Here is a 10,638-nt window from a genome sequence, read left to right on the forward strand (position 1 = left end):
AAGGACTTTAGTATTTAGTATTAACTGACTTATTTTTCTCAGTTTGAGCCGTTTATGAGACGTGACATGTCAGATGCAGTTGGAGTTTTTCCCCGTAAAGGGTAACTGATTAAATGTCATCAGAATTTATTGAATTTATCAGAATTTATCTTTAACAAAAATCAGACAAAAAGCCCAAAAAAAAAAAAAAAAAAGAAGTCACCATGTAATTATCCAGGCTGCTGGGAGCCTTACTGAGCCATTTTCAACACTGCCCTTGAGTCCACTTCAGGAGTTAACGCTTGGTTCACCTTTTGCTGTCACTCCAGCACAAACACCTTGAAGATAACGCGTTCACCCTGTAAAGATCAAGTGAATTGCAAATGAATCGTTCTCAGCTAACGTCCTTCTCAGCATCATGTAGGTACCTTTGATCTCAGGAAAACAGATGTACAGTACGAGTTATTAGCTGAAAACTTTTGCTGTATATTAGGGCCTGCATAGTGCTTCCTCTGACTGCAGAGCAGAGCGGCTGGGGCCAGTGGGTACATGTTGGGGTGTGCCAGCGCAGGAAGCAGCACTCATCCTGTGCCACCTTATGCTCTTGCTGCTAGCAGGAAATACCACCATGACTCAACACTGATAAGGACAAGAGGCTGAGCGAGGAAAACAATGCCGGACAATAGAGGAACATTGCACATCATATGTGTTTATGCGTGTAAGAGAAAGTTAAGGAGAGATTGATTGAGATGGGAACATAAGGAGAGTAAGGGATATGTTTTTTTTTTCAAGTTATTTTTTGGGCTTTTCGTGCCTTCATTTCAGAAAGTTCCTGTCAGCAGAGAGGCTGACAGGAAACAGTGAGAGGAGAATGACCTGCAGCAAAGGTCGGCTGGTGGAATTTCACACTGTGATGATTTGCTTTCTTAATTTTGGTATATAGCACTGAATGCTTGGTAACACTTAACCCCCCCCCCCCCTTTAATCTGTCACATAATGTAAAGCCAAAATGTTTTGTTTCACATCTGGATTTTTGTATGGACTAGTGGGGCTGATTTTACTTACTTACTTCATTTCAATGTGCAGACCTGAGTGGTATGACGCCTCCTCAAATGTAAAACTTTTCACATTTAATGAACATAAATATAATTAAGGAGAACATAATTTATCTGGAATGGGATTTATTGATTTATGATTATTGAATTTTCTGTACAATCATGTATAATAAATAATGTACTATTAATACAAACATAGCAATCAGTCCCAGTCAGGTTATTAATGTGTTTCAACAAAGACAGGAGGATTTATTCTTTTGTCAAATTTTTACTTTAAGATGATCAAGTAAGTTTTCTTAGTTGTTACAATAAGGTATAAAGAAGTACAAAAAAAGGAATGTTTAAATACAGCATATAATGAGCTCACTATATTAATTCACTTTGCAAATTGAGATTTTAAAACAGTGTTACATAATAAATCATGCATTGCAAACATTTTTTTAAATAAAGAATGCCTCGCAGGTTGTGTAAATCGATTAAAAGTCAGTTTGTACACATTTGCTCATATGATGATGAAATATTAACTTATTATGCGTTTACACTCTGCTTATAATTGCTAAATAGAGGGGTTAAAATAATGTGTTTCCAAAATCCTATGATCTGTTTAAATACTCTGAGTGTGTGAAGGTGGTCCAGATATGTTTAATATCACTAACATCAACTGGACCATTAAGCAACATGCTCATTTTCTGGGCCCAGAGAGAAACATGTTATTTTAAGATGCAGCTGAAATGCTTCGCCGTGACGTCAATAGTCCAAATGGATTTAATTTAACGCCTCGTTCTGAGAGCTTCTCGTCGGCCGGAGCAGTCATTTTCCCTTGCCAGTTGGTAAATTTACCGTGACTGTGAACATGCATTTATTTTCAGCCCCTCTGTGAAAATCAAGGCGCAGCTCAACTCTGGTGGACGACTTTGATCATGGAAAACCTGTTCGAGCTTTCTTCCTTTTAAACAAACTGCGCTTGACACAGAGAGCGATTGGATCGCTGTATGTTCCCCCGTAGCCTGTGCATCAACACAGCATGCAAATGACAAGAAAATTACATCCTTCCTCTAATAGAGCCGTTGTAGGCTTTATTCAGCACATCCACTGTATTGCAGTAGCATACAGTGCAACTAATGAGGCCCAGAACAAGGTGCTGATGGAATATCACAAAATATTCTCTAGTGAACACGGGCTGCATAGATTTACAGATGTCATGGCTGAATACTGATGTCTGTGTCTGTTGAATACTCTGCTTCCAGATAAAATGATTTTTCCATTTGGACAAAGGCATCAATTTCACATTTACTCAACAGATTTGATGAGGTTCACTCGCTCTCTGAGCCAACCACCTCATTTTCTTTGCCAGATCCCTGCGTGCTTATCCAAATAGGGCGACTGCCAGCTTTCTTGCTGAAAGGAATTTTCTTACAGAGCACTCCCACCACCTCCTTTGACACCGATATGATTTAGATGTTTCAGGAAATCAGGTTTTAGTACTGCGCTCTGCTCCGGTGCAACTCATTTTGCTGGGATTTCATTAAGAGGCTGAGCCCTGAACGCACATTACTCTGGCTCAACACAACACTGAGCGACACAGTCAGGAAAGAGTTTATATTGTTGCAGGGTGGCTGGAAACCAAAGCTGAGCTCTCTGTCAGAGAAAACATTCAGTAATCAAAAGACTCCACTTACCAAGGCCTGATTTCCACATTCACACACCTTCTCAAGCTCTAACGTCCCATCTTTTCATCACGGTTTTGCATCTAGTCATCACAGTGAACGAGGGAAGCAGAGGAGAGAAAGAGTGTTTACCGCATTGTAGAAAAATGGGCCTTACAACATAATCAGCTGCTGTATGCACAATACCAACCCTGTCAGTGTTGTGTTGGCCTTTGTTGACACAGATAACAGGGCCAGTCTTTACTTTGTAAATGCTGCTCTCTCACAAGCTGTTTTTTGTCAGTCTCTGCAAAGATCAAAATATTTCTGAGGGGGACTCGAATTTTCTTTTTGGATCAAGAAACAGTCTTCGTGACTTTTTTTTTTTTTTTTTTTTATCACCAGATTTAAAAAAAAAAAAAAACATGAAAGGAAGCGGTGGAATTCAGAGTTTCCGAAACGTTACATTGAATTTGCAACATTTATATGTCTCTTTCAGGCAGCACAGCAGACGAGACTTCAGCCATAATAGATTAGCAAGGGAAGGTTCCCTTAAATGTGCTTTCAGTGTGCTAAGATTAAATTCTGAGTGGGTGTAGGCAGAGCAGTCCACAGTGATCCATTCACAACTATATATTCTGCCATAATGTGTTCTGCATAAAAGCCCATTTTCTCAGCAGAAGCCCATTTTCATGCATGCTGGCCCTGTCCTAAAAGCTGCAAGGGAAATGGACCACACTGCGTCTATTTCCAGGATATCCTCCCTGGTCTAGCCTCATTAAAATGCATTGCTGTTATGGCTCAACTTATACCTCAAGTTGCTGCCTAAGCTCTTTGTTTTAAGTGCAGCGTTGAGGTAAGGCGAATTTTACCCGCACTGCTGGATAACCTCAGCGCATTGAGACATTGTTTGAGGCGTGCGAGGTGAAAAGGTTGAGCCTTTCCAATCTGATAAGAATGACAGAGAAAGGCAGTGTGTTTGTGTGTGGGCGTGTGTCTGTGTTATTGGCCCACCTGGTTTTTTCATGATGAAGATTTTCCGACTGCCTTGACCTCGCTGGCTGGACTACAAGAACAATGATAGTAGTGGCGGTGTGCTGCAGGATTGCTGTATTTTAGCTGCTTAGAGGAACATTGTTGCTGCTGCAGGTCATTGCTGTCCAGAGGAAAGAGCGTGGTCACCTGAAATCTGCCACAAAGGATTGTGATTTCTTTACTGGGCCTATTGTGTGTGAGACAATCTGTGGTGTGCTGGAAAAGGAAAGTGAAGCAACAAAGTATATAAATAGTTTGAAAGAATAGATTGTATTGCTATTAATTATAAGCTTCTTATTTAGAGCCAGTCTTTCACAGTGGAGGGACGTGGTCCTGCATACCAGCTGTGATTGTTGGACTACACACTGCCATCCAAAAATCCAAAAGCAAACTCTTTTGTAAATATGTTTTGATAGGTCAGAAAGTCAGCACTTCTATTAAAAAAAAAAAAAAAAAAATCAATAAAGGATAAGTTCACTTCACTGATTTTGTTTGCCGAAGGCCTCCTCAACTTTTAAGCCAGTTTCCTTTCAAATATTGGAGCTTTTTCAGCAATGACATTTAGTGCTGGTAGATACAGAGTCATACGCGAGGATATAGTGGCAGTCTGGTTACTGCTGAGATTTCATCCTTCAAAGCAAGCACTAGATGATCCATCTGCAGCTTCCCCCAAGTAACAAAAATCACTGGCAACATGCTGTTCGTTGGTGTCCACTCTATGTTTTCAATAAAACGTGGACTCAAAGAAAAGACTCATGACTAGAGGGATAAATGTAATAGATAGCAGGGAAGTTGTTTGAAGCTCACCTGGAGTTGGCAATGACAGCTAGCTCAAAACAGAGAGCCCTGCAGGCTGCCAGCCCCAACTCTCTTTTAATGAAGGATGTTTGTGTCCAAGTTGAAAAAAAGAAAAAAGTTGGAATTCTTCGAATAAGTGGAAAAGACAAACAGATGCACGCTGCGTCTCAGTCCGACTGCAGCTCAGCCAGGGTGACCTGAAACATTCATTGCACCTGTGAGCTAATGAGCCCCGCCCACAGTGTGAGAGCAGACATGGGGTTTTTCACCTCAGCTTGCAGACTGACTGTCTGCTGGCTGTAGCTTCGTATATACTGGAAAGATGCATATGAAGGACAAAATGTTCTTCTCATTCGACTGTTGGAATGTAGAAAAACCAGCCTCACTGCCCGATTCTCCAAACTTCCCCTTTACAAACATAACTTGGCCTTTACTCGGCACTGCCAGTGTCTTATATTACAGACTTGAGTAATTGGGGACATTAACGCGAACCAGCTCTCCTGCTCATTTCTCTTGTCATCCCATCAGCAGTGACACATGAATCCTCCAGAGAGCCTGTATTTATTTGAACTTTTATTGAGGCACTCCAGCTCATCCAGCCCCCATCTCTCATCTAGTGAGGCCCTTAATTCCAGATGTTCCGACTAAAGCAGCCGCCAGCTGTATCCATCAGGCATACTGCATATCACCGCTGCTCTTTCCAAGCCTCTCTCATCTCTCTTCTCCTCCCTTTCTATCTGTCTTTCTTAATTCGTCTTGAAATCCTTCTCCAGTTTTATGGAAAAGCAGGAAGGAATGTCTTGGCAGTCTAATGCAGCATCAAAAGCAACAGCAGAGCTCTTTGCCCGCTCACTGGCCTGCACCTCTTAATCCTCACGACTGTGTACGCTTGTTTACCAGTCGATACCATGGCAACGGGCTGTGCTCTGTTAGGCGTTTGCTATGATATCTGGTGTTAGCGAAACGCATACACATGCACGCATTTGGGCTCAGAGCTCAAGCAACAGGAGAAACAGCAATAAAAAATCCTGGCCCCTAAAGCAGGGCTGTGAAATACTGACGAAGGGTTTCAAAAGCTCATTAATAGTTTTTGGACACTCGATAGGGACGTCAGTGCTGAATTCATCATTCATTCATTCATCTTCTACTGCTTATCCGTTTGCGGGTGCAGGAGCCGATCCCAGCTCACACTGGGTGAGGGCGGGGTCACCATCACAGGGCCAACACACAGAGACAGACAGAGACCAACAACCACTCACACTATTTTACGATGTGGCTTTATTGCTGCAGAGGCCATCATTATTTTATCTCCATTTGCATGCTAGATGCAGTTTTACAGAGAAAAATAAACAGACAACAACACAACCAACGAAAAAGGTCATCGGCTGAATATCATTATGTAAGTCACTTGTCAGTGAGACTGAAAATCATTAAGTTTTGTAATGATTCAAACTTGCATCACAAGTAGCCATGTTAGAAAAGTTTGAAAATCCAAACTTGTGTCTGTGGTGACTCTTGACGTAAATATGTGGCACAGTGTGATGCCGTAATCATCATGTAGTCATGAACTCTAGTTGCTATTAGAGTGATGGGAATGAAACAAAACATTATGGGCTGTAAAGCCAAACTGGAGGGAAACCAGTAAAACCTGCAGGCCCTATACACCTGAGCAGAGCTGCCAAGAGGCCATAAATTTATCTGCTTTCACTTTTATGATCATCATTAACACAAAAAATATCAATCTTGTGAACTTCTACCACTCTTCTAACCCTAACCCACCAAGGCTCTCAACTTTGGAGCAGTGTTTTATTGAGTTGGCTTAGGAAAGTCAAAAAAGCGGCCCAGAGACAGCTGATCTGTGGCTCTGGTTTGCATTTGTGCGTATGCAGTCAGACAAATATTAACGCTGGAATGATGTTATGCACGAAGTGCACAGTGCAGAAAAAAATTCGGCACACACACGTACAGAGTTAAATACTCCACATGTGGGAATACTTAAGAGCGTGAGGGGCCCTTCTGACTCCTGCCTCACCTATGTCGAATTTCTTTGCCGCTAAGCAGAGGGTTAGTCTGCCACAGCCATAACATGTGTAATGTCCCGTACTTCTGGAGAGATTAGAGATTAGAAAACATTCTGCTAGACTCAGGAAACAAAGTATAGAGTTTAGTCAGCAGACTGTATGAATGTGTGTGTGTGAGAGAGCGACAGAGAGAGATTGAAAATGTATGATATAAAGCCTTTACAGTATATCACATTAAGCTGTGTGTGGTGTCGGTGTGTGCAGGGCATGGACCACTGACCCAGAACAAGCAGCACTTATTTCTCTCCTCTGCTTACAGTCGACACCCTTTTGCAGCGCCTTAAATCCAGAACCGCCTCGGTCAGTCAACGCCGACCTTTCACAGACTGAGACGCAGCACTTCTAACGTATTTATAGATTGGTATTTCCCCTGCTTGTTTCTGTCCTCCAAGTCCACTTTCCATTGTTATTCTCATTGGAGCGGGCATGACATTTGTGATATATGCACATTTCTTTCACTCTGCTCTCGAAACGTGCAGCCTGATGAGGGCAAAGGGTTAGTCAGCTGACAGATGAGCTGAACAGGACCAGGAGTGGCATCCATGTTATTGTATTTTGTTAGGAAAAACAAATTTCCCATTGTTGTACATTCTGTGCCCTGTTTGTTTTGCCATTTGTGCTTGAAACATTCAAAATGTGATTGTTGCTTACACTACTGACAGATTTTTATTTGTTACTATCAAATGTTTCAATTCAAATTGAGCTTATTAGCGTTTATCAGCGCTTTCAGCTGCTGCTCATGATTTTGCTCAGTGTGGTGTGACAGACTCACTCTGCTGTATTAACACGTAACCTGCTTGACAAAGTGCTAATAAAAGAAACCCCATTTTTCCTGTCATATATTTCCTCACACATCAGGGTCACATCTGGACGAGCAGGGCTGCGTTGAAGGCCCCAGAAACAGGAGGCGAGTTTTATGGTCCCACATGTCGGTAGCTGACGCGTATTCCCCTTACATTCTGAGAAATGTGCAGCGATGTCAGCCTCATGTGTGGAGCGTGTGTGGTCTTCCCCGTGTCGCTGACGACTGTTTATCCACCTGCATGCTGCTGCTGTGGATCACATCGTTTGGCCTGGAGGTGGCAGTGAGCGGTCAGGGCCTCATTCGACAGCCCTCAAGGTCTGAAGACGGGAGGCTCCATTTGTCTCGCTCTTCTTCACCGTTTCCTCCTTTGCTCCTTTACCTGCTTTTTTATGCCTCCATCTTGCTCCTTCCCTTTGTCTTTATTCCCACAGAGAGACCCTTTCTGTTCTCGCTCTTTCTTTTTACATCAGCCTTCCTCTGCTGGCGTCGTCTCTCACCTCTGACCTCCCGTTTCCCTCCCTGTGTAGCCATCCTTGTCTTTGTCCTTCTGGCTCTCACAGACTAATTGAATGCACACAGCCACGAGATACACACTACGGACTCATCGACTGCATTTTCATTCATTACATTTAGCTCTGCCCTTTTCCTCCGTAAAGGTAGGTAAAGGCCTGTATGGATGATTTATTTCATTCAGTGGTCCACAAGGGAAAAAGGATAGCTCATTCGATTCTTAGTGGAAACTGGATTAGGGGATTTTAAAGATCTATATGAGAGAAAGTCAGATGTGTCCTATAGGATCTCAGAAGGGTATGAGCTTACATTGACCTAAAGCTGGACAGCGTTGCTGTGAGTTGGAAACATGCAACATCACTCCAGCTTCAGTGGGACCGAGCTTGCCTGGAAAGTATCGATGTAAAACAGGAGGCTACAGATCATTAAATTGTTCACACAGGATATATATTTCATTATTATGTCCCTTACAAAAATAGCTTGTCAGATTTTTCTCCATTCTGGTTAACAATATACTCCAGAGTGATACAGTATATGCAGATTTGAGGTGTGAAACAGGAGTCCAGTCCGTATTTATATTTAGGGTCATGTTATTTATAGGCTCTGGGAAGTTACACTAAATTAAATTTGCTTCCTATCACTTTGTTTTGTCTTGAGCCCACTTCGTTCTTCCCCAATTCCATTTTTTCAACAGACCTGCAAAATGAAAACCATTGTTATTGTTTTCTATTACCAATTCAGCTTCAGTGGGAAGGAGAGTACAGGTCAGAATGTGTGTCCGGCCTGCTGGGAAGCTGCTGTCTAAACATATTCACTCACACATGCACGCACAAACGCACGGATTTTTGCGCTCTTATTATTTCCATAATTGGAATTAGATCTTATATCTTGTTTTGTGTTCCCCTGAGCGCTGTGGCTCTTGCATCTATCTGTTGCCTGAATATTGTCATCTAAGCTCTCCCAGTCAGATACCCCGCACCAGTGCCAGATGATACTGGCAGAACTCCTCTCTGTGTCCAAAAACAGATCCAAAATATACAGATGGGACCAGCACAACACTTCAGAGGCTTCAAGCAGTTAAGTGTGCTCAGTTAGTCAATAAAAAACCTTGTGGCTGCCTTTGTCCTGAAATCTTCATGCTGTTTTACTTTAAGTTGTTGCTTTCCTGCGGTTTGCCTCATGATAATCCTCATTTGTATTCAGTTTCTCTTTTTCAGTGTACTCCCAATTTATTCAAAACATCCACTGTGACCTGACTAATAGGAAAAGCTCGGTGTTCAACAATGTGTGCCAGTAAATCATGACAGTGTGAGAGCGACTCCGAAACAATTACATGGAATTTAGCCAACATTAATCTTATGATAACCACCTACATTGTTCCTGCGGTATATTTGCTGTATTTGTAGGTAAAGCTCAAAGCGGAAACAAGTTTTGTGAATATGTCAGACTCTCCACAAGCGACAACCAGCTCTGATACACAGGGGGTAATAACAGGAAGCGCGGCTTTAATGTAAAAATCACGAGTCTTTCTTCACATCCTCAATTAACACTTATTGTCGCCAACATCATGAGTATTGAGAACAGAGCTGGGCCCTTGGCACAGACCTGCTGCTGTGCCACCTGGGGAACAATGCCTTCTGTGCAGCCCCCAGGATCTCTTGGGATGCAATTGTTCCGCTAATGTCATTGTAAACTTCAACAGGCTTTGGCTGCGCTCCCGATTCCTGCAACACAATGATAGTAATTCATCATGGGAATATTGAAATGGAGCTGATGTCTGCCTGAGTGTGTTGCCACAGGAATTCTTTTGTGGACATGGGGCAAGACATTCGTGTTAATCATTTGCTCTCCTGTTGGCTTGAGGAGCACATCTGGTGAAGATGTTCCCACCTTGTTTGTCAATACACGCTGAAGGGCTGAACCTGACAAAGCTCTTCGTGCAGCCGGTTAAACAACGTGAGCAGAATGAAAGTTGCTCTGATCAGTTTTTTCACCACTTGCACTCAGACGTTTCGCAACAAACAGAAACTAAATTAGACTCTTAACATTGTTAATATGTTAAACTGTTGGCTGTTTAAACATCCAGCCAATGGGGGTAGTTAGGTATTGATTTGGGTTTGTGTTTTCAGCCACATGATGAATTTAAGTCTAATGCTTACTCTCCTTCTGGCTCTATTTCTATTTTCCTCTAACAACTGAAGGAAACATCTGCTCTTTCAGCAGCTAACAGTGTATATTGACTGTGTATAGCTAACCTTAGTGCTAATATACAATGAGTCTACTGCTGATAAAGGTGGTGGGAACAAGGAGAAACAGTTTGTACAAAAAAAAAAAAAACAAAAACAAAAAACAAACAATGATCTGAAAGACAGCTTCAGACTTCAGCAGCAGCTATAATTTAACTGATTCTGCCACTGAGTGCACATGAGGTTTTAGAAGTAACCCCTTATTGCAGGCAAATTATAAAATTTGAACTAGGTAGTCAGTTTGTTAACGGAACAGATGTTTGCATTAAACTGGCCGAGAGGTGATGATCTTACCATTCACTGATTATTTTTCAGTTTGCTAAAAGGAGACTTGTTTAAATCCTGAGTGAGCTCCAGACTGTTGACTGTTGGAGTGTTTAGTAGAGCCACAGCAGCCCCACATCTCCCCTAATACATCGGTGAATTTAGTCTAATTATTACTAATAGGGATGAGGACCAAAATTTTTAAAATGAAATCCCACT

The 10,638-nt window shown here is 42.1% G+C and overlaps 1 long non-coding RNA gene across 1 annotated transcript; it reads right to left on the reverse strand.

Moving 5' to 3' along the window:
* Positions 1-204: 204 nt before the first annotated feature.
* Positions 205-4,711, reverse strand: LOC115051331 (uncharacterized). The gene is made up of 4 exons (XR_003841266.1): positions 4,523-4,711; positions 3,695-3,931; positions 2,714-2,784; positions 205-338 (listed from the first exon to the last, which is right to left on the reverse strand). It is a non-coding gene; the product is annotated as an uncharacterized LOC115051331 (long non-coding RNA).
* Positions 4,712-10,638: the final 5,927 nt, after the last annotated feature.

This window comes from Echeneis naucrates, chromosome 11 (assembly GCF_900963305.1).
Source record: "Echeneis naucrates chromosome 11, fEcheNa1.1, whole genome shotgun sequence".
NCBI lineage: Eukaryota > Metazoa > Chordata > Actinopteri > Carangiformes > Echeneidae > Echeneis > Echeneis naucrates.